Source organism: Macrotis lagotis, chromosome 5 (genome assembly GCF_037893015.1).
Source record: "Macrotis lagotis isolate mMagLag1 chromosome 5, bilby.v1.9.chrom.fasta, whole genome shotgun sequence".
Lineage (NCBI taxonomy): Eukaryota > Metazoa > Chordata > Mammalia > Peramelemorphia > Peramelidae > Macrotis > Macrotis lagotis.
This window is the reverse complement of record NC_133662.1, coordinates 2937784-2961845: the sequence shown is the minus strand read 5'-3', so window position 1 is coordinate 2961845 and position 24062 is coordinate 2937784. Positions and strand designations below refer to the sequence as shown.

Here is a 24062-nt window from a genome sequence, read left to right as displayed (position 1 = left end):
CAGTATTTGGGAGGTCCCAAGTGTGATGGAGAAGAGGTATTAGACTAACCACCAAACTAAATGTCCACAGACTTGTCCTGACCTCATTGCCTGTGAAACCTGGATGGTCTACAGTGGCATGACAGGAAACTAAATTGCTTCCATTTAAATTATCCTGGGAAGATTCTGAAAAATCACCTGGCAGGATAAGATACCAGACACTGAGGTCCTTTATAGAGCTAAACTGCCAAGCATTCAAACATTATTATGGAGAGATGGCCTGGCCATGTTGTTTGAATGCCAAACATACCCTTGCCAAAAAAGTCTGTTTTACGGAGAACTCACTCAGGACAAGTGCTCACCAGGCGGGGTCAAAAGAAGCAATACAAGGACACTCTGAAGGTCTCAGTTAAGGACTTTGGAACTGATTGTGCAGCTTGGGAGACACTGGCATAGGACCACCCAGCATGATGTGCCCTTATCAAAGAGAGCAAGGCAGAATTGAAGCAGCTCATAGAAAATGTGAGTGTTCACATGGACTACTTGTGTGACCAGCAGTAGAGCATTCTGAGCTCATCAGTTTGATCAGCTACAGTTGGACACACATTGTCTCAAATATAGTGATCTTATTTTGGTCTTCTTCAAAAACAGGGGTCAAGAATCAACCAAGAGAAAACCAGAGAAGCCAGGAGACAGATGAAGGTAAAGATCATTCTTAGCTTACAGGACAACCAGAGAAAATGCCTGGAGCGGGCTTCTTGCCTATGGAACAGCCAGGAGGTCAGTGTCCCTGGATGAAAATGATTGGTGGAGGAGTGATGGTGGTGGTGTTGATGGTGGTGGTGGTGGTGGTGGTGATGGTGGTGATGTGTTTGAGTGTTATTGTTGCTGTTGTTCAGTCAATAGTGTTTGACTCTTCACAACCCTATTTGGAGTTTTCTTGGCTCGGATAATTGAGTGGCCGTGTTGGAAGGTCTGAGTTCAAGGGTTTCGCCACTAACTAGTTGTTTGACCTTGAGTGACTTCACTTAAATTCTCTGAACCTAAATCATCTTCAGCTTTATCCTCCCCCCCATCCAGTGAAGCGCCTTCCTTTCACTCAAATGCAATAATATCCGTGAAGGGCCGAGCACGGCGCCTGGGTTACTGTAGTGAGTGATTGATCAATGCATGCGGCCTACTGAAGCCAGACTGGCATGAGTCCGGAGCGGGGGCCCATGGATGCCAAGGGCCCATTCCCACCCTGGGCCCCGCAGCTGGGCAGTTCCCGGTCTGAAGGAGACGTTAAGCAAATGGTTTGGCGGAGAGGCTGTCCCCAAACCCCGTTACCCGCCGGCGTCGCTGCCATTCGTTTCTAATGGCCGCAGCCGGGCACCAGGGGGCACCGCGGGGATGCCCAGCGCCGCAGGCCCGGCACGCCGCGGAGGCGGGACTGGAGGAGCCGCAATTGGTCACGGCCTACCGCGGGGGTGGGGCGACGTGGGAGGCGGGAGGGGCGGGGCCTGCGGGGCCGGGCGGAGAGGCGGGGCCTGCGGGGCCGGGCGGAGGGGCGGGGCCTGCGGGGCCGGGCGGAGGGGCGGGGCCTGCGGGGCCGGGCGGAGGGGCGAGGCCTGCGGGGCCGGGCGGAGGGGCGGGGCCTGCGGGGCCGGGCGGAGGGGCGGGGCCTGCGGGCCGGGTGGAGGGGCGGGGCCTGCGGGGCCGGGCGGAGGGGCGGGGCCTGCGGGGCCGGGCGGAGGGGCGAGGCCTGCGGGGCCGGGCGGAGGGGCGGGGCCTGCGGGGCCGGGCGGAGGGGCCGGGCGGAGGGGCGGGGCCTGCGGGGCCGGGCGGAGGGGCGAGGCCTGCGGGGCCGGGCGGAGGGGCCGGGCGGAGGGGCGGGGCCTGCGGGGCCGGGCGGAGGGGCGGGGCCTGCGGGGCCGGGCGGAGGGGGCGGACCCGGGGCGGGGCCTTCCGGGACGGCGCAGCGCGTGACGCGGCCGCCGCCGCCGCCGAGCCGGGGTTAATGGGAAAAGTTTTGGCCGGACCGAGGAGCCCCGGAGCGCGGGAGGCGGCGGCGGAGGCCGAGGCTCGCTTCCGGCCGCAGTCGGGCCCGGGGTCGGAGCGGGCGGCGGCGCGGGCAGGTAGGCCGGAGGGAGGGCCCCGCGGGAGGGCGCCCCGCGGGAGGGCGCCCGAGGAGACCGCGGCGGGCCGGGGGCAGCCCGGGCGGGCACCGGAGCGCAGGCCGCCGGCCAGGCCCCGGCTCCCCCTCGCCCCGCGGCGCCCCTGCCGCCTGCCCGGCCCCTCGTCCCGCGCGTCGCCCCCAGCATCTGCCTCTGTCTCCCCTCGCTCCCGCCTCTCTCCTCGGCCATCTCGCCCGTTTCTCGCCGCTCCCTCCATCACCCGGTCCCCTCCAGGCTCTTCTCCGGCTTCTCGCCCCCCCCGACTTGCCCTTCCTCACGCCCCCGCCCCCCCAGCCCGTTCCTTTTCTCTTCCTTCCTACAATTCCGTCCTTCTTTCCATCCCCCCTCTTCCTCTCTCCTTCCTTCCCATCTCTCCCTCCCTGACCCTCTTCCAGCCTACCTCTGCGTTTCTTTCTTCTCCTTACACATCTTCTCCCCATTTCTACTTCCTGTTCCTTTTCCCCATTCTTTCTCCTTCTCTTCTCCATTCCATCACTTCCCTTTCTTTCCACCCCTTCTCCTGCCCCATCTCTCCCATTCCTTCTCCCTTCCCTTTTTGTCACCCATTCTCCCTCTTGCTCATCTCCTCTCTCTCCCCATCTCCTTTTCTATTTCTTCTTTTCCTTCTCCATCTCCTTTCCCTTCCTCATTTCTTCCCTCCCAGTTTTCTATTCTATCCCTTTCCCTTCCCTTCTCTTCCCTTTCCAGCTTTTCTCCTTTATCTCCCCATGTGTTCTCCTTCCTCATCTCCTTAGTCTTATCCCTCTCTAACTCCCCCATTTCTTTTCTTGCTTTTTCTTCTCCCTGCCCTTAATCCTTCCAGATCACTACCTTGTTTCCCTCTATCACCATTTCCATATTCTTCTTCCCCCCAAGTCTCCACTGTGTCAGAGCTATTTCTGTTTTATGTCTTTGTATCATTATTCCATTTCTTTGTCCCTGTCCACCCCCTCCACCTCATTCCTCACCCTTCATTGTGCAATTTGTTTAAACACCATCCACATCCCCCCAAATCTTACTACTGAGTCCTCTGAAACTGAATGTTTTCACCATACTTCCAGTCCCCAAAGGGTTATCCCAGCCCTGTCTTCATGCCACCTTCCTAGTCTACACTTCTTAGATTAGTGTATCACTGTTCCCTCTGAGCTCATTGTCCACACCACCTGCCCATCTTCTTATTATCCTTTTCCCCATTCTGTTCTCTTATCACCTTGCCCCGTGACTCTTCCTTTCTGATCCCAATCCCTCCATTATTCTAGAGACCTTATCCCTTCTTCCAATTTCCCTATATTGTCTTCTGTCCTTTCCAGTATCTTTTCCAAACTTCCCATGTTCCATTCTCCATCCTTGTGTTCCCTTCTGTATCCTCAGTTTTCATTTTCAATGCAGGTCTCCACCTAGGGTATCTGTGGCTTTCTCTTCCCTGGTTTAAATCACCCAGTGAGTCTCAATATTCTGTCAACTTAATTTCACACCCCAGTGACCTAATCTACATCTCAGTTGTCTTCCTCAGCACATATCTTTACTTACTGTCCTAGGTCCTTGTTGCTTTTCATCAATTTTTAAGATCCTGTCTACTTCTCTCTTCTTCATCCTTACCCTTAATTTTTTATTTAATTCAAATCCCTGCAATTCAGTTCCTGGATCCTTGTCCCCTTGCCCCAAGGAAGTAACCTTTACTCTACACATTGTCTTCCCCATTCACCTTAGGAATTTTAAAGTCACAGCTTGAGTGCCTGAAGAGCCAAACATGAAGAAGATGGGTAGGAATGTGAATATGCAGAATAGGGGCAAGGAGAACAGAGATAATGAGTGTGGTATTCCAATTAGTGGGAAAATTTTTGTATCTCAATACTGTAAAATTTCCCTCTTTAAAGCAGATGACTTCCAGGAACTATCAAAGAATGAAGAGCAGCTGAACTGGGTACGGGCCAAGGGTTGCTAGAGGCCAACTCCAGCTTTTCCCTTTCAGGGAGAGAAAGAGAGAGACAGCGACAGAGACAGAGAGAGAGAGAGAGACAGATTGGGAGAGAAAGACATTGGGAGAGAGAAAACGAGAGAGAGAGAGAGAGAGAATGAGAGAGAGAGAGAGAGAGAGAATGAGAATGTGTATGAATGTAGTGACTGAGTAGGATCAGTCACTACAGGATGATTCCCTAGCTCTGTTTCATGTTTCCCTTCCCTTCATCTTGCTCCATTTCAGAAAATAAGGATGTTTCCATAACATCACTTGACCCTCAGGCTTGCTCCTGCTATCTCTTAGCCTAAGAAGATTATTCTCCAATTCTAGTTTTAGGATCAGATTTCTTGTCTGATGAGCCCTGGAATTTGCAGATAATCATCCCTTTTAGATGAGAGATAGTGGAGTAAAGTCAATAATAGACATTTTTTTGAGTCTGGAAGACCTGGATTCAAGTCTGGCTTCTGAACATATTAGCACTGTGACTGAGCCAATCATTTAACCTCTTAATGACATTCTCTTCCTCCCCTCTTCCTCCTCCTACGCTATTCCCTCTTTCTAGTTGCAAGTTATAGATGATTTGTATTCCATATGAAAGGAGTTTCCACTATTGAAATTCCCTGCAATATTGTTGAGTTTTTTTACCAATTTTTTTTTGGCAAGATTTTGAGTTTTACATTTTCTCCCTCCCTCCCTTCCCTTCCCCTTCCCCTATACAGAAAGACTCCATGTTTATAACCATGCTAAGCATAGATCCATATTGATCATGTTATGAAAGAATGATCAAATCCAAATGGAAGAAAGAAAACATTGGAGAAAAAAATGACAATTTTTAAAAACTGAAGATAATAATCTTTACTCTTCATTTAAATTCCAATTCTTTCTCTGGATATAGATAGTATTTTCCATCACAAGTCTTTTAAATTTGTCTTTGATTTATGTACTGCTGAAATGAAAAAGTCCATCATAGTTCATCATCATCCCATGTTGTTGTTAGTGTGTACAATGTTTTCTGGTCCTGCTCATTTTGCTCTGAATTCATGCAAATCATTCCAAGCTTTTTCCGAAATCTTGTCCCTCATGATTTCTTAGAGCTATTTTTTTTAGGTTTTTGCATGGCAGTGGGGTTAAAGTGGCTTGCCCAAGGCCACACAGCTAGGTAATTATTAAGTGTCTGAGGCTGGATTTGAACTCAGGTACTCCTGATTCCAGGGCTGGTGCTCTATCCACTGCGCCATGTAGCTGCCCCAAAACTTGCGGGATTGAGTCCTGATCTTCATAGATCAGAGGTGGGATTCTAAAACCTTGGCTTCCCCAGCGCCAAAGCCAGAGCGCTTTCCTCTAGGCCATGATACAACCCCTCATGATTTCTTAAAGAACAGTAGTGTTCCATCACATACATATACCACAGTTTGTTCAACTTTTCCTCAATTAATGGACATCCCTCAATTTCCAATTCTTTGCCACTACAAAAAAAGCTTCTATGAGTATTTATGTACAATTTGTACATTCTTTGTTTTCATGATCTCTTCAGGATATAGACCCAGTAATGGTATTGTTGGATCAAAGGGTATGCACAGTTTTATTGCCCTTTGGGCATAATTTCAGATTGCTCCTCAGAAAGGATGGATCAGTTGACAGCTCCACCAACAATGTATTAGTGTCCCAGTTTTCCCACAACCCTTCCAACATTGATCATTTTCCTTTCTAGTCATATTGGCTAATCTGATAGGTGTGGGGTGGTACCTCAGAGATATTTTAATTTGCATTTCTCTAATCAATAATAATTTAGAGCAATTTTTCATATGACTGAAGTTGCTTTGATTTCTTCTCCTGAGAATTGCCTTTCCATATCCTTTGACTATTTATCAATTGGGGAATGACTTGTTTTTTTGTAAATTTGATTCAGGCCTCTATATAGTTTAGAAATCAGTTCTTTTACAATGTTTTTTTTAAAAAATACAAACCTCATTCATCCTTTATGATTCAGTATCATTATCTTTTTTCCATAGTCTTATTTCCATAAGTCTTATTTCACACTTGCTGAGATCTAGGTAGAAATCAAAGAGCCTAAAACTAGTTTCTTTCTCCACACTATAGGGACTCTCAGACACAACTGTGTGACTGATTGACTACTGGTCTGCTTGCATCATGAGGTATGCAGCAGTCAACCAAAAGTTTATAGAGAAACCAGAAGTTATCTCCTTTTATACAGTACCGTTCCTAAACTATACGAGTATGACCCCATTTTTTTTTGGTTTTTTTTTGTTTTTGCTCAAGGTCACACAGCTAAGTAAGTATTAAGTATCTGAAATCGCATTTGATCTCAGGTCCTCCTGACTCCAGAACTGATGCTCTATCTATCCACTGCTCCACAATGCCCCCCATGACCCCGTTCTTAAAAATGAGAGATGCAACTATTTTGGTAGCTTGTCATTTAATTTCTCTGAAGGCAGTTTATTAATATTTATTCTGGTCTTGTCTTCTGGAAAATCTTGATTTAGATATAAAATACCCTCTATTTTCATGTATTTCTTTGTTTATTTTGGAGAGTCCTGAAAATTTGATTAGCTTTCTTTAATTTCAGAGTAAAACTATTTTTCTATCAGGCCTCAGTTTTTAGATGTTTGGTTTTATACAATTGTTTGACTTTTATCTTAGAGGTTGATTTGGATGCACTTAGCAAATATAAGGGGAACAAAATTCTCCAAGATTTGAAATCAGTTTCTGAGGTTTGATTTAGTATCCTCACAAAGGGGAGGTAATTTTAAAGTTGATCGTAAGGAAAAAATTTCAACAAGTAGCAAGCTGGGTTCACAAGTGAATCTACTGACAGACTGAATGACTACTTGTCTTTGGTCTTTTCTGAGGGTCTTCCTACTTTGTGAACTTGTAGGATATAGATGGAGATAGGTGATTCTCCCCTCTCCTTTTTATAAACCTTGAAGGATGGACTCTCCCTCTTGTTTTTCTTTTCAAATATTTTTTTCAATGCACCTTTTTTCACATCACCATAATTAATACTGGTGCTGCTTGAGTCTATTCAAATGCCCTGGGGAATAGTTCTTAAGTGCCTACAATACTGGACAGGAAGGATTAAGAGCAACTCTCCAATAGTGGATTGAAAAAGGGAATTCAGGGGTGGCTAGGTGGCAGTGGATAAAGCACCAGCCCTGGAGTCAGGAGTACGTAGGTTCAAATCCAGCCTCAGACACTTAATAATTACCTAGCTGTGTGGCCTTGGGCAAGCCACTTAACCCCATTTATCTTGCAAAGACCTTAAAAAAAAGAGAGAGAGAGAGAGAATTCAAAGTTTCCCAACGATTTTTGCCTCCCCCCCCCCCAAAAAAAATCCTTTCCTTGTAATAAAGTCCAGTCAAGCAAGCAGATTTACATACTGGTCATGACTGAAATATATATCATGCTATTTTGCATTGATAATCTGTCACCTTTATGCCAAGAGTCAGGAGATGTGCTTCACCATTGATCCTTTGAAGTCAATTAGCATCTTTATGAAGAATATCCCTGGCATGTTTGTATTAGGTTATTTTAATGAGGTTGTAGAAGTGCCTTTGGTGGTCATTTCCAACTCCTAATCTTAAAACAAGACTTGGCTTATACAGTCCAAAACAGTTAAGATCTACCTTATTCTAATGTTCACCAATCTGCTCCATTGTTTGCCAATTCTGTCATTTAAACTGACAGAAGGACATTATATCGGAAGGCTTAAAGCTGCTTAATAATCCAAGTGGGAATTGGTTGTACTGCAGCTGATTCAGGCTCCGACTACTGCAACCAGGTGAATATCTTATATTTTGCTTACTTCTATTTCTTCTGATCAAGGAGTACTAGTAGTATATTAAAATTTTAAATCTAACATTTAATAGTTCATTTCAAAAATGTGTTTTCTTTTTGGTCATTAAAAAGCATGGGATTGACAAGTACCTCACACTTTCCTAGATTAGGTTATTTGCTCATATTGGTATCTTATGTCTAACTACATAATCCTGACCTAGTTTATTGAGCTGATACTCCTGTATTTGCCCTAGTCCCATCATTTTTAATTCACTTTCTGAATCCACTATCAGAGACTTGCTTTTTTAAAGCCTTCCTGTCCAATATTCTAGGCACTTAAACCTCTTGCCCTAGGTCATCTGAATAGACCCAAGCAGCACCAGTATTAATTATGGCCAGGGACCTGTCAGGTACTCTCATTTGGCATGATTTAGACAAGAATGCAGTTGTCCTTTTCTTTATGCAACAGTCCTTAGGGCCTACATATCCCAGCATGTTTTTGAGCACTAGAAGCCCCTGGGTCCCTTCTCCTTCCCTCTCCTTACTCCTCAAACCAGGATGAGTTGGGACCTGTCCCTTTCCCAGAATCCACATACTTGTAGAAGAGGAAGAAGACTGTCTTGCTTACCATCTATTGACTGGAAAGCTATTCAGTTAAACCATTTGCTCTCCAGGAGCTCCTCCTGCCAGGTCATAGTACCCTGTTCTGCCCAGATTGTGGAATCTCCTAATTGACAACTTCTAACATCTTCCCAGCACCTTGTCTTATCCTTACTTGTCACACAGAAATACTTTAGGTGATTGATGATGTCCTACACATGTCTTATAATGCCATTTAATTAGTCAACAGTCATTTATTAAGTGCCTACAGTGTAGAAGACAAAAAACGAACCCTTGGTATCCTGAGATTTTTAGGAGTTGATTCAATCAGACTAGGTTATAGTATATCAGAGCCTGGGATGAACATATAATCTAAGAATAAGATGAAGTTAATTTCTTCTCTCATAGAGTTTCAGAAATATGAATCGTGTTCTATTGGCAGGTGATTCCTAGCTTTGATAATGATAAGGAATGTGCACTTAGAATATGACTTAGGATTTATCCCCAAGCAGCTTTGGGTTTATGAAATGGACTCTGGATGTTAGCATTTTGTAGGATTGCTGTGTGTTGAATGTCTAGTCTTTTTTTTTTATTAAATATTTTATTTTCCCCCCCAATTACATGTAGGAACAATTTTGCATTCTTTTTTCAAATTTTGAGTTCCAAATTCTCTCCTTCCTCCTCTCCCCCCAATGAGAAGATAACTAATTTTGACATAGATTATACATCTGTAGTCACGTAAAACACATTTCCATGTAAGTCATGCAATGAAAGAAAACAAAGACCAAAAAAACCTCAAGAAAAATTAAGTGAAATAAAAAAGAATCCTCAATCTGCATTCAAGCTCCTCCAGTTTTTTCTCTGAAGATGGACAGTACCTTTCATCATAAATCCTTCATAACTGTCTTGAATCATTCATTGTATTGCTGGGAATAGTTCATTCACAGTAGATCATCATATAATATAGTTAGTATGTACAGTATTCTCCAGTTCTGCTCATTTCACTTTGCATTAGTTCAAGTAAGTCTTTTCATGTTTTTCTGAGAGCATCCTTCTCGTCATTTCTTAAAGCACATTGCATTCCTTTACAATTATACACAGTTTGTTCAGCCAATTCTCCAAATGATGAATCTCCCCTCAATTTCCAATTCTTTACCACCGCTAAAAAAGCTATTTGTAAATGTTTTTTACATATAGATCCTTTTCTTTTTTGTTTTTATCTCTTTGGGAAATAGACCTAGTAATGGTCTGCTTGATCAAAGGGAATACATGCTTTTTAGCCCTTTGGGCATAGTTCCAAATTGCTCTCCAGAATGGTTGAATCAGTTTACAGCTTTATCAACAGTTCATTATTATTTTAATTTTCCCCACATCTCATCTACCATTTGTCATTTTCCTTTTCTGTCATATTAGCCAATCTGATATGTGTATGGTGGTACTTTAGAGTTATTTTAATAATTCACTAATCATTAGTGATTTAAAGTATTTTGATAGGACTATAGATAGCTTTGATTATTTTGTCTGAAAACTGTTCATGTCTTTTGACCATTTATCAGTTGAGAAATGACTTATTTCTATAAATTTGAGAAATGAAATTTTTATCAGAGAAACTTGATGTAAAACTTTTTTTTCACATTTATGATTACTATGTATTTCTATCCTATTTCCTCCTGTTTATCCTGTTCTCTCTCTCCTTTTACCCTGTTCATTCTCAAAAGTCTTTTGCTTTTGATTTTTACCTCTCCCAATCCTCCCTCCCTTCAGTCAGCTCCCCCTCTTGCTTCTCTCATCCTCTTCCCATCCTACTTTCCTGTATGGTAAAATATCTACACCCAACTTGAACATATATATATATGTTATTTCTTCTTTGAACCAATTCTGAAGAGAGTATTGTTCATGTTCTCCTTCCTTCCTTCTATCCCCTTTCCCTCTCATCTTTTCCACCACTGTAAAATCTCTTGGGTCTTTTCTCATCCCTTAATTTTTTCTTTTTAGATAATAGATGCCTAGACTTGATTCTTTACCTTGTTGGTCTTCCCTATTCCCTGGTCCTTCTTCTCTCCCCTCGGCCCTGGCACACTCTTGTGAAGCAGCGCATGTCTGCTTGCTTGGAAGTAGCAGGTTGCTTTTAAAAATGAGACACATTTACTGACTCAGACCAAGAGAATGATGGCATTTCAGGTTAGAAAAGGGGGATATAGAAGGAGCTAGCCTACATTGGTATATTGGGTGCTTTGCTTTTAGGTTTAAATTCTTTTGAAAGTTCCTTGCAGGGGCAGCTAGGTGGCGCACTGAATAGAGCACCGGCCATGGAGTCAGGAGTACTCGAGTTCAAATCCGATCTCAGACACTTAATAATTACCTAGCTGTGTGGCCTTGGGCAAGCATTTAACCCATTTGCCTTGCAAGAACCTAAAAAAAGGGCGGCTAGGTGGCGTAGTGGATAAAACACCGGCCTTGGAGTCAGGAGTACCTGGGTTCAAATCTGGTCTCAGACACTTAATAATTACCTAGCTGTGTGGCCTTGGGCAAGCCACTTAACCCCATTTGCCTTGCAAAAAAAAAAAAAACCTAAAAAAAAATAAAGGAAAAAAGAAAGTTCCTTGCCTGACTTTTAACTCCTTTTAGATGAAGGTTTTGAGTTTTGTTTTTCTCCTTCCAGTTTTCTGTGGTGTGTTTGGCATGCATATGACACTTCTAAGACTGTTGCTGCTCACTGACACATGAGGACGTATTCTCCAAAGAGGTAACCTCATTTTTGTAAACTTAGAATTTCCCATTACTTCAGATATAGAAGCACGTAAGGGGATTCAGGTGATATTCAGATGGGACAAAGCCCCAAATGACACAACTTCATAGTTACTACTGTCTACTATTATTTGTGCACAGTTCCTTACACAGAGTAGATGCTTAATAAATATTTATTTATCAAATAAGTGAACGTCAATGCCACTGCTTTTTTGTTGGGAGAACTGAGGCTTCCATCCTCTCTCCTTCCAATATCCCTGCTGTCATGAAGATCTAAATGTCTGAAGTCCACACAACTTCCAGGCTGTGATCTGCAAAACTGTTTACTCCATCTTTTTTTTGAGCCACCTCCCTGTAAAGCAAACAATCCTTTCATTTTACAGTGTTTGTTCTCAGGATACTTAATGTTTTATGACAGCCTAGCAAGTGAGTTTTGGGTAGGTAATATTCATTGTCCTGCTCTCTGTCTGCAAACAGGAGGGAGAATATGTGCAGAAGATCTGGTTGCAGTGACTGGTTCTAGCTGGGGACAAGGGGGAGTTTTTGCTTATGTTGTTTCACTATCAAAGGTTCATCAGTAGCTTCTCTGAAATGCTGTCTCTTCATAGGCTTTTTCTATCTTGAAGATTTTTTGGATTTTTCTGTTGCCAAATAGGGTAATGAGCCTAGTGTGTCTTTTGGTCAGATGGCCTTGGGGGAATTGTTTAGAGAGCTTGCAGAAAGACCATAATCGGGGTGGCTAGGTGGTGTAGTGGATAAAGCACCAGCCTTGGAGTCAGGAGTACCTGACTAATTACCTAGCTGTGTGGCCTTGGGCAAGCCACTTAACCCCATTTGCCTTGCAAAAAAACCTAAAAAAAGAAAACCAAAAAGAAAGAAAGAAAGACCATAATCCAGGATCTAACTTGTTCTCATATTCATACTGTCTTCATGAAAGGAAATTTGGAATTATTGGACTGGAGTGTGGGAGTGGGGAAGGGAAGGGGTCTTTGGGTGAATGAGACTTATTAAGAAGGATTGAGATAGGATTTTTATCTTTTTTCATTAGGCTACTCAGTGGTTGTGGTTGTTATTAATTTTTTTATTAGAATCATCATCAGTTGGACAGTGGAGGTAATTTTTGATATTCTAGGAATACTCATGTAGCTTCATATCTTCAATTCTGCCTGGATGAATGAAATCCTAGATTTTTTTGAAAAGGGAAGTAGTCTGCAATATCTCTTAATCAGCCTTTCTAATTTGTCTTAGGGAAGTGATGTTGTCCTCCCATAATCAAAATAACAAATAACTATTAAGCCTGACACTGAGTTTGTAAAAAAAAAAAAAAGTTCTTGTCAGCCTTGCCTTGAATGTTGTGCAATCTAGCTAGGAGATAGAACATGCAAGTTAAAAGATTAAAAAACTAGTAGTGGGGGGGGGTGGCTAGGTGGCATAGTGGATAAAGCACTGGCCCTGAAGTCAGGAGTACCTGGATTCAAATCCGGTCTCAGACACTTAATAATTACCTAGCCATGTGGCCTTGGGCAAGCCACTTAACCCTGTTTGCCTTACAAAAAAACTTAAAAAAAAAAACTAGTAGTGGCAGCTAGAATAATAGAGCCCTGAATTTAATCACAAGGTTTGACTCATAGCTTGTGACTTATTACCTGTATGACCTTGGACAGATCACTTCCCCTCCATGTTTCTCATTTGTGGAATGAAGAATTTGGACTGTTTTAGCTTCAACTCCTTTTTTTTTTTTTTTTTTTTTTTTGCTATGACACTACTGATCAGAATAATATACACTAAATGTGAAATAAGTAATATAGACAAAAATTGTAGGTACTTACAAGGAGAGAGTAATTGCCAGAGTGTCTACTGATTGTGGGTAAGGTAATATTTGAAGAAGGGTAGGGCCTTGAAGGAAATTGAAAAATGAAGAGGATGCTGTCAGGGAGAAGGTAAGTGAGTCTGAATATGCTTAGTCGCCATATAAAACACTGACTTCAAATTAAAATTTCAAATTTATTTATGTTTATATTACTAATCTCGTTACTATTATTGCTGTCCTAAACTGCTTCTCTTTTGGAAAACTGGTCAAATGACTATGATATAACTACAAGTGTTTTGTAAGCAACGGAAATAGGTTATCTTTGATGTGGAACTATGAGTAAGATTCATTAGTCATGGAAAATGAAGTTAGAGAAATAGAATAGACTTAGGAGGGATCCAGAACAATTTCTTATTCCTTCTTTGGTACCTTGGATAGACATTCATTCTCTGAATGCTTTAAATGACAAGGAGCTCACTCTATCACTAGATGGCTATATCATTTTGAAAACATTCGTAAGATCTTAGTTGAATGTAGTAGAAAGATTATTAGACTAGCATCATAACGCTTGAATTCAAATCCCTTTTTTCCCATTGATTATCACTTGGGTCATGTCATATCACCTCTGTTTCCTCATCCATGAAATAGGGATAATTCTTGCACTGCCTGTTAGTGTTATGAGTATAAAAAACTTTGTAAACTCTAAATTCCAGTAGAAATATGAACTCCTTTGGTTATTGATGAGGATAAGGTAAATCCAGATTGGGTTTATGGAAGGCTGAAAAATTTATGAGTGAGGATCCAATGACCATGGAAGGTGGAGACTTGTTTAAAACATGGAAGAGGGACAAGATATGATGAAAGCAGAGTCATAAAAAGATTATGGTGGTATATGCAAAAAAGAGTGTGGGTAGAGACAATTTAGAAGCAGGGATTAGTTAGGAAATTGTAGTATTTTAGTAAATCAGGTATAAATAATTCCAGATAAGATAAAAGAGTGAAAAATCTTTTATTAAGTGCTTCTTGTGGACCCAGCATTTTGCTGAGAACAAATCAAAGAGCAAAGACATTTCCTTCCCTTTAAGGGCTTACTTTCTTATGAGGGGAGACTCCATTCATAGGTGACCCGAAAAAGACTACCCTTCTGCCATAATTTAAGCTTATTTCATGGAGTCACTTGGGAAAGAGACTTCAGATTTTATCCAATCCAACCAATATATGAGCTAAAGTTACCTAACAACTCCCAAAATAAGTGGTCATCAGGCAACTGCTTGAAGACAGAAGTAGTGAAGAACTAATGACCAGATGTGGCTTTAGAATTGAGGGCAAAAGGGGTGCCTAGGTGGCGCAGTGGATAAAGCACCAGCCCTTGGAGTCAGGATACCTAGGTTCAAATCTGGTCTCAGACTCTTAATAATTCTTTTTTTTTTTTAGGTTTTTTCAAGGCAATGGGGTTAAGTGGCTTGCCCAAGGCCACACGGCTAGGTAATTATTAAGTGTCTGAGGCCGGATTTGAACTCAGGTACTCCTGACTCCAAGGCCAGTGCTCTGTCCACTGCACCACCTAGCCGCCCCCAACACTTAATAATTCTTAATAATTACCTAGCCGTGTGGCCTTGGGCAAGCCACTTAACCCCATTTGCCTTGCAAAAACCTAAAAAAAAAAAAAGAATTGAGGGCAAAGCATTCCTCATCCTCATTCCATACCTATCTGCCTCTCCTTAGCAAATAGGAATGAAGGATAAATTTGCATAGACAGCCTATTTGTTGATCTTTTTTTTTGATTGACTATACATTTGTTACTAGGGAAGGTTCTGTTGGGATAGAAATCATTGGAAAATGATAGTGATTTTTAAAAAGAGAGCATCAGTAAAACATTTGAAAAGGGGGAAAAAACCTAAGGAAAAGGGAGCTTTAGAGCTCCCTTCTCTGCCCATTTTATTTTTTGACTTTTTTAGGAATTTTTTCTTCAAATCAAGTCCTCTGCAGCTTCTCTAATTCTGCCCTCTGGAGTAAGCAGAGCCACTCTTATCTTTCACATGACAGTTCTTCAGATTCTTGAGAACTATCTTGCCCCATTCCTCCCTTTTGTCCCATTGTCTCTTTTCTAGGCTAAACATCCCCAGGTGAGAGTAGAGTAAATTAAAACACTGAGAAGTTGGGTTGTTGGAAGAAGCGTAAGTATGTATGTTCAGATTCTCTAGCATGAGAATAGAACTTGACATGGAGAGATGTCAGTCAGGCATTGAACTCATTGACGTAGCAAAGGAGAGCAGTCTTGGGATTAATAGATAATACTTGTGGGGGCAGCTAGGTGGTGTAGTAGATAGAGCACTGGCTCTGGAGTCAGGAGGGCCTGAGTTCAAATGTAGCCGAAGACACTTAATAATTGCCTAGTTGTGTGACCTTGTGCAAGTCTCTTTAAAAAAACCCCAAAAATAGATAATAGTTGAGATAGAATTGATTGATTGGATTAAATGAACCTTATAGGAGAGATCATTTCCTAATGATAAAAGGAGAATCTGAACATAGCAAGCAATGAGGAGCAAGTGGATTGGGGGAGGGGTGGATAATATGAGTTAAAGTGCAACCAGTGCCAGAAAGGGTACCCAGGGATCTGGGGTCATTGGGAGGGAGCCTTGTCCCGGTGAGTGCTCGAAGGTGGAAGGATAGAGAAAAGAAAAGATTTAAGATGAAAGTAAGTTTGCTAGTAAAGGTAAATCTGGAGTGGGCAATTGAGGGGACAAGAGTAAGAAATTGGGGGGTAGCTAGGTGGCGCAGTGGATAGTGCACCAGCCCTGGAGTCAGGAGGACCTGAATTTCAATCTGGCCTCAGACACTTAATGCTTAGCTGTGTGACCTTGGAGTCATTTAACTCCATTGCCTTTCAAAAAATTTAAAAAAAAGGAAAGAAAGAAATTGGGTATTGGAGATGGGGAATAGGTTTATATATAATGATGGGAGTGGGAGTTCAGGATCATTAGGGTGGGCATAATATAATGGGTGGCATCATACTAGCCATTGTAGATGAGTTCAGAACAATTATGCATTTATCATTGAGGGAGACTGGTATTTCGACTTCTCAGAATCCTCCCTCAAAACCTAATCTCCTGGTAAGTGATAATGTTGAGTTCTGTGAAGCCAGGAGGAGGTGAAAGTACTATGGACCTTACAATTAGCTTTTTCTCTTCCCCTTTCCCAGATCCAACCAAACCCAGACCTAACCTCAGTGGGCTCCTGAGATAGCAACTCCTGAAAGAAAAGGAAATTGGAAAAGAGACAAAAAGGTAAGAAGTGAACCTGGAAGAGAATGAGCCTTGGGTAGGGGGAATGATGGAAGAACCTAGGCTAGCTAGATTTTCTTACCCTACTGTTTGTTTTCTTGGGCTCTGAGCTCCTAGGGTTCTATTCTTTGACCTTTGAAAGTAAAATTAATTCAAGTTCTTTTCTGAAGGGGACAATTTCCCTTAAAAGGATAAATTATTCTCTGGAGAAGATGTCTTGGGATCATAGATCTAATACTGGAAGGGACCTTAGAAACTATTTAGTTCAACTTTTATACAAATGAAAAAACTAAGACCTGGGGGAGGTTCTCTGACACTGGGAAGTGTCAGAAGGATTTAACCCAGGTTCTCTGACTGAAATAGTTGGCCATCATTAAATAATTTGGGTGTCATGATCCTGTGTTAATCTAAAGCCATATTCTTTAGTTTTTAAATCTGGATCTGTTTTGTTTTGTTTTGTTTTTGTTTTTTGTTTTTTAGGTTTTTGCAAGGCAAATGGTGTTAAGTGGTTTGCCCAAGGCCACACAGCTAGGTAATTATCAAGTGTCTGAGGCCAGATTTGAACCCAGGTACTCCTGACTCCAGGGCTGGTGCTTTATCCACTGCGCCACCTAGCCGCCCCTGGATCTGTTTTCTAACACTATTTCACCTGGTTTTTTTTTTTAAATTATTTGTAATTCTTTACATCCTGTAAATCACATATGTCAAAACCGTATAAAGGTGCAGTATGAGTTAGAATGTTATCATCATCATTATCTCATTGTGTCATTTTTTTCAGTCACATCTGATTTTTCATGATTCTGTTTGGGGTTTTCTTGACAAAGATACTGGAGTGGCTTTGCCATTTCCTTCTCCAGAACATTTCAGATGAGGAAACTGAGGCAAACAGGGTTAAGTGACTTGCCCAGCGTCACATAGTTTGTAAAGGTCTGAGACCAGATTTTAATTTGGCAAGATGACCTTCCTGACTCCAGTCCTTGCACACTATTCACTGTGCCATCTAGCTGCCCCCTTAGAGCATTCTATCCATTTTTATCATTTGTATTAGTTATTTTTTTTATGGATTTACATTGCTACTTCACATTGTTTTGATTTACTGTGATTCTTGAGTTTTCTTTTATTACATTAGACAATCATTGTCATTCTAATATTTGTAGAGTTTACTTTTCTTCCACTATTGTATAATTCTAATTTGTTTTGACCCCTTTTCTAATTTGAGATTTTGTGAAAATTGCCTATAAGCAGGAGATTCGCAGAATTTGGCTTATTAACTTTTTTTTTTGCAAGGCAGTGGGGTTAAGTGGCTTGCCCAAGGCCACACGGCTAGGTGTCTGAGGCCGGATTTGAACTCAGGTACTCCTGACTCCAAGGCCAGTGCTCTATCTACTGCTCCACCTAGCCGCCCTATTAACTTTCAAAGAAACAGTTTTACAGTCTTTTATTAACTGTTCTATTTTGCAAAGTACCTGTTTGACTAGACTAGTCTTTCTTTCAAAGAAAGCTGTATAATTTATCAGGACCTCTTGCTGGTCTCTGTACAGAAGCTAAGAGTTGGGTAGGCCTGGAAGATTCTTTTTTACTCAGGAAATTTAATTCCAGATCATAAAAGGAGGAAAAAAAACTCTAGTCATAAAAAGTAGAGAAAAAATACCAACCTTAGAGCCAAGGGAGCTGGGCTTGAATGTCAATAGCTGTGAGAATCTGTTTTTTCTTTTGTAATGCAGGTATAATACATATCTCTTGGAGGTTTGAAAAGACCACTTTTAGTGCTTACTCTGGCAGGTCTCTGCTAAGGACTGGGGAGACAAAGAAGAGTAGAGATGTTCTATCTTAAGTGAACATACAATCTAACGGAGAAGACAGTATGTAGATATAGAAAGAGTGGAGGTATATAGAAGATACATGCAGCTAGAAATAAGGTATAACCTCAGAGGGAAAACATCCTTCAGAAGGGGGCTTTGGATCTAAGATTTTGAAAAAAAGAAGGGAGGACAGCAAAGCAGAGTGGTGACTGATGGAGCATCATAAAGGAGGAAAGCAAGTTGGTAGAGGGAAGTAAATGTGTAAGAAGACAGGAATAGCTTGTGAAGAGCTTTAAATACATATAGAAAGCTTTCTATTTTTTGCCTGTAGAGGCACTAGGGAGCCACTGGAGGTGATTGAAAAGGGGGATAATATGACAAATCTATAATTTAGGAAATCACTTTGGAAGTTGAATGGAAGGTGATTTGATTTGGGGAGCAATTTGAGGCAAGGAGACCAAAAAGACTATTGCTCTAGCCAGATGAAAAGTCCTCAGCTTGGAAAGTTGCCGGATGAGTAGAGAGAAGTGGACCTATGATTTAAAAACTTTTAAAGAGCTATAACTGAATGTTAATTATAATTATTGTTTTACTGTTATTTATTGTTATTAATTATGAATAATAATCAGTAATAACATTCTGACTCAATAGAGAATGGTTCCTTAAAATGGGTAACAATTAACCAACTGCTATATATTTCACATCCATTGTGTAGTTGTAGAGAGAAAAGAGACAAAGTACCCAGATCTTGATGACCTTAAGTCAGGAAGATCTTGATTCAAAACTCATTTCTGCCATATACAGATTCTTTTATCCTGATCAGGTCACTTAACACCTCAGAGCCCTCAGAAATTGTTTAAGACTGTAAATGACAGGGCAGAGGATAGTTTCCTTCATTGGTAGAGAAAGTTCCCATATCAATGAAATCACAGATATAGACCAAAAAAATGTGGTTGAAAGGGATAGACATGTATGTGTGTGTGTGTGTGTGTGTGTGTGTATGTATATATACATACACACACACACACATACACACAAATATGAAAAATTAAACAAGTTACTTAAAAGTTCCAGTATTTTGTCAGTGTGGATAATCCCAGCATGCAGATGGCTGTCCCTTAATGCCTTTATCACTATTTTTCTTGAGTTATGACCAAAAAATTCATTACCCTTCAATCAACCTGGTATCAGGCTGGGATTCTGCCAACCTACATGTAATCTATCATTAAATGTCAGAATGAACTTGGCCTTCACTATCCTATCTTTTAAGAGCTCAGGGCCACCTAAAAATTAAATAGTAAAAGACTATTTCAAAAGTGTTTTGAATCATCATTTTTATATATTACCAACAAAGTCCAGCAAGAAGAGATAGAAAGAGAAATTCCATTTACAACATAAAATATTTGTTAGTCTTATCTGCCAAGACAGATTTAAGGGACCATATGAACATAATTACAAAACATTTTTCACACAAAGTCAGATCTAAACATGTGGGGAAATTTTAATTGTTCATGGGTAGACTGAGCCAGTATAATAAAAATCACAATTCTACCTAAATTAATTTATATATATTCCTTGCTATTTGTCATGGTTCCAACTTTTTTTTTTTCAGTGATGTTCTACTCTTTGTGACCCCATTTGGGGTTTTCTTGTCAAAGATACTACGGTGGTGGTTTGCCATTTCCTTCTTTAGCTTACTTTACAGATGAGGAAACTGAGGGAATCAGGGGTAAGAGACTTGCCCAGGGTCACACAACTAGTAAATATCTGAGACCAGTTTTGAACTCAGCCATATCAATCAAATTACTAAAAAATTATTTTTGAGAGCTAGAAAAAATAATAACAAAATTTCATCTGGAAGGGCAGAAGGTCAAGAATATCAAGGGAATAAATGAAAAAATGTGAAGGAAGGTGACCTTTCAGTATCAGATCTCAAACTATATTATAAAATTGTAATCATCCAAATAATCTGTTACTGGCTAAGAAATAAGAGCGGTAGATGAGTGGGAAAGACTGTTACACAATGCACAGTAGTAAATAACCATAGCAGTCTAGTGTTTGACAAACAAAAAATTCAAACTTTTGGAACAAGAACTCATTATTTGACAAAGATTTCTGGGAAAACAGGAAAACATTTTGGTAGAAATTAAGTATAGACCAATGTCTCACACTGTGTACCAAGATAATGTCAAAATGAGTTCATGATTTAGACATCAAAGGTGATATATAGGCAAATTAGGGGAGAATGGAAAATTTTACCTGTCAGAACTATGAATAAGGGAAGCATTTATTACAAGAGATAGAGAGTATTACATGATATAAAATTAATAATTTTGATTATATTAAATTTAAAAAGTTCTACACAGACAAAACCAATGCAACCAGCACTAGAAGAAAAGCAGGAAACTGAATTTATAGTTTCTCTGAGAAAGGCTTCATTTCTCAAATACATAGAGAACTGAGTCAAATTTATAAGAATATGAATACTCCAATTGATAAATTGTCAAAGGATATGAACAGGCAGTTTTCAGAAGAAGAAATCAAAGATAATCTATAGTGAATGGAAAAAATGTATCAAATCATTTTCAGCTAGAGAAATGCAGATTAAAACAACTCATATCAACTCATCTATCAAGTTGGCGAATATAACAGAAAAAGAAAATGAAAAGTGTTGGAGGGGATGTGGAAAAATAGGGACACTGATGCACAGTTGGTGAAGTTGTGAAATGATCTAATCATTCTGGAAAGCAATTTGAACTATGCCTACAAAACTATAAAAAACTGTATATCCATTGATCTAGAGTGGAATACCAGCCTTTGATCTCAGAGAGATAAAAGGAAGAGGACATATATGTACAAAAATATTTATAGCAACTCTTTTTGTGGTGGCAAAGAATTGAAAATTCAGGGGATGTCCATCAATTGGGAAGTGGCTGAATAAGTTGCAGTATATGTTTGTGATGGAATATTATTGATGATGAGCAAGATGCTTTCAGGAAACCTAGGAAGATTTACATGCGCCATTGCAGAGTGAAGTGTGCAGAACCAGGAGAGCATTGTTTCACAATAATAACAATATTGTATGATGATCCGCTGTGAATGACTTAGTTATTTTCAACAATTTAGTGAACCAAGACAATTCTGAAGGACTTAATGAGAAAAAAATGCTACCCACCTCTGGTGAAAGAACTTGATGGAGTTTGAGTGCAGATTGAAGCATACTTTGGGATTTTTTTTTTTGTCATTTCTTTTGCAGCATGTCTAATATGGAAATATTTTGCATGATTGCACATGTATAATCTCTCAAATTGCTTGCCTTCTTCAGGGCGGGAGGGAGAGAATTTGGAACTCAAACTTGTTTTTTAAATGTTAAAAAAAATTTACATGTAATTGAGAAAAAATAAAAACAAGAATGTTTTTGAAAATTGATTTCTATCCCCAAGCAATCCTGTCTTTTACTTTTTAATTTGGGATGGAGTGGGGGTGTCCTGTTATATTTTGTCAATATAGTAGTCTACTCAGTGGTGAGCAGTGACTGAAAAAGGGTTAGGATTCTTGGGTTCTAATGTCTTGTGACCTTGAGCTCGCATCTGAAACATCACTAGTACTATATTTACCCTTATTAGTATTATCTGTTCTCTCCAATCAGACCCACAATTCTGTTATATTTTCTTTTTTTCTTTGAACCTTGCAATCTTTGGTTTTATTTTTAGCATGTTTTCTATTTCTGTTTCCATTTCCTGACTAGGGTGCTGCTTGGATGATACAGAGGAGCTAGTGTGTGACATGGGAGCTTCAGCTGGGGACAGGCATTCCTTTTGGTAAGAACCAGGGCAGCCTACTATCCTTCCTCACCTATTTTTTCTCAGGCTAAATTCCAAGGAATCAGGGTTTCCAAAACTAGAAGTGTAATTTTGGAGAGAGTTCTATACTTTTATTTTCTAGATTGAAATGAGCTTTCGCTATTAAAGGAAAGGAATTAGTAATTTTACTACATGTCCTCTTCTCTCTTGCTCCCCACTCCCTGGTTTATTATTTATATTTTGCTTAATCAACTCTAGTTTGTGTTCAATCTGAGGCTAAGATGTTTTTTGCTGAATCCTGAAAAATTGCTTCTAGACTGTACTGTGTGTCATCCACCTCTGCCTTTGGCTAGGATGCTTAGAAGAATCTGAGGAGCTGTGATACATCCCAGCTTGAATTCTCTTTGGCATCTTAGCCTCTCGGTTTCATTTTGTAAAAATGAGGTGATGTGGTAATATCTCCAAGGAGGTTTCTTAAATTCTTTGTGCCACCTCTGAGAGGAGGAAGGAGAAACACCAGTACAAATACTTCCCAAGTAAGGCAAGGCAAGGTGTCTGTGAAAGCATAGAGCTTCTTTCAACTAGACAAAGGATCAAGTGTTGATCCCCAAATTTCTACTTAGCGTTTACACTAAAAAGATTTATGTAATCATAATAGGAGAACTCATCTTTTCTGAGATAAGAAATTGGCAGCAGGAATTGGATGCCAGTTGATCCCATGTATACTTTGACAAAGGAGGGAGATTCTTTGTCATACCAGTTTCTTGTGTTCCTCATTTTCCCTTTTTGACATGAGGTTTTAAGTTTAGACTTTTCTTACCTGGCATCCTGAAAAATTATTGTAGCATAATGTCTTGTTTGAGAAGAGAATAGCCCTATAGTAGAAGAAGTTGTAAAGGTAGATTTTCCTCAGCAGTTCACACACTCCAATTTGTTTTATCACTTTAAAAAAATTTTTATGCTCTTTTTATTACTCTTGCTTCTCATTAACTCCCCTCCCAATCTCCAGTAGATCTTTCTCCTGTAACAAAAAATACCATCGAGAAAAACAAATAGACAACACCTTGTTTATGTCTGACAATATATGCCTCATTCCACTCCTGTCAGACTCTTGGAGTGTCTTTAGAATGCCTAGCGCAGGGAGACCTGCCTTATTAACAGTCTTTTGAAGTCATTCACTGTCAAGTTACACTGGTAGCAATCAGAAAAGCTAGGATTTGAAACTTGCCAAGGGTTCTTTCTCTTTTATCATATGTTTAAAGTTATCAGACATGTGGCCATATGCTGCAGATTATGGTAATACTTTGAAGAATGAGAAAGAATAGAATTTGTTAGGAGATTGGCCATTGACTCTGGCCTGGAGAGCAATGAGAAAAGAGGCAGTAAGGGTCAGAAGACTCTTGAGACCAAAGCTGAAGGACAGTACAGGTTGATACAGTATTATTTTGCAGAAAATGTTGAACAGCTGATTGGAAATGTTAAAGAGTAGATAAGATTGAATCAGAATTGGAGTTAAGAAATTAGAAATGTGATGAAAACAGCTGGGGAAATTAGATCTTTCAGTGCGAAGTTTGATAATTTTAGAGATGTGATTGATCTTCTTTTCTCTGTTCTTTTCACTCTTCTCTCCATGAGGCTTTCTCTATCTCATTAGAGATTCAGCATGGTTCACCAGAAAGAGGAAAGGGTGGTATCACTGGAGTCTAAGGTCCTGGGTTCAAATCTCTTCTCTGACTTTTATTGCTTATGAGACATTGGACAAGTTGGATAACCTTTCTGGGCTTCAGTTTCCTCCTCGGTAAAATGAGAGGGTTGGACTAGATGATCGCTGAGGTCCCTTTCAGATCGGAACTTAGAATCTTATAAGTATTAATTTGTTTTGTTTTTTTTAACCTGGCAGTCCCTAATGATAGTTCCTTGTGTTGAATAAAACCAAGGGGCTAAGTTATTTGGCAATCTCTACACTGTTCTAGATTCCTGGCTTAGTGTCAAGCCCACTAAGAAGTTGGGAAGTAGGAATGGGGGAGGAAGAAGGGGAGAGGTACATAGCCTGTAAGAGATGAGTTAACAAATTGCAGGACTTTCTCTGCTGGGTATATTGCACGGATGATCGAATCTTGGCATC

The 24062-nt window shown here is 40.6% G+C and overlaps 1 protein-coding gene across 5 annotated transcripts in view; it reads left to right on the top strand.

Moving 5' to 3' along the window:
- The first annotated feature begins 1947 nt into the window (after positions 1–1947).
- PPARD (peroxisome proliferator activated receptor delta) overlaps positions 1948–24062 on the top strand; it is a 78245-nt gene continuing 56130 nt past the window's right edge. For 2 of the 5 annotated variants that reach the window (XM_074236465.1, XM_074236466.1), the window contains exons 1-4: positions 1949–2096; positions 11153–11236; positions 16251–16335; positions 21883–21955. The gene's annotated coding sequence lies outside the window, so the exon portion shown is untranslated. Of the gene's footprint in view, positions 2097–11152; positions 11237–16250; positions 16336–16356; positions 16865–21882; positions 21956–24062 lie in introns of those variants that run through there. The other 3 variants (XM_074236471.1, XM_074236467.1, XM_074236468.1) reach the window with 3 other exon arrangements.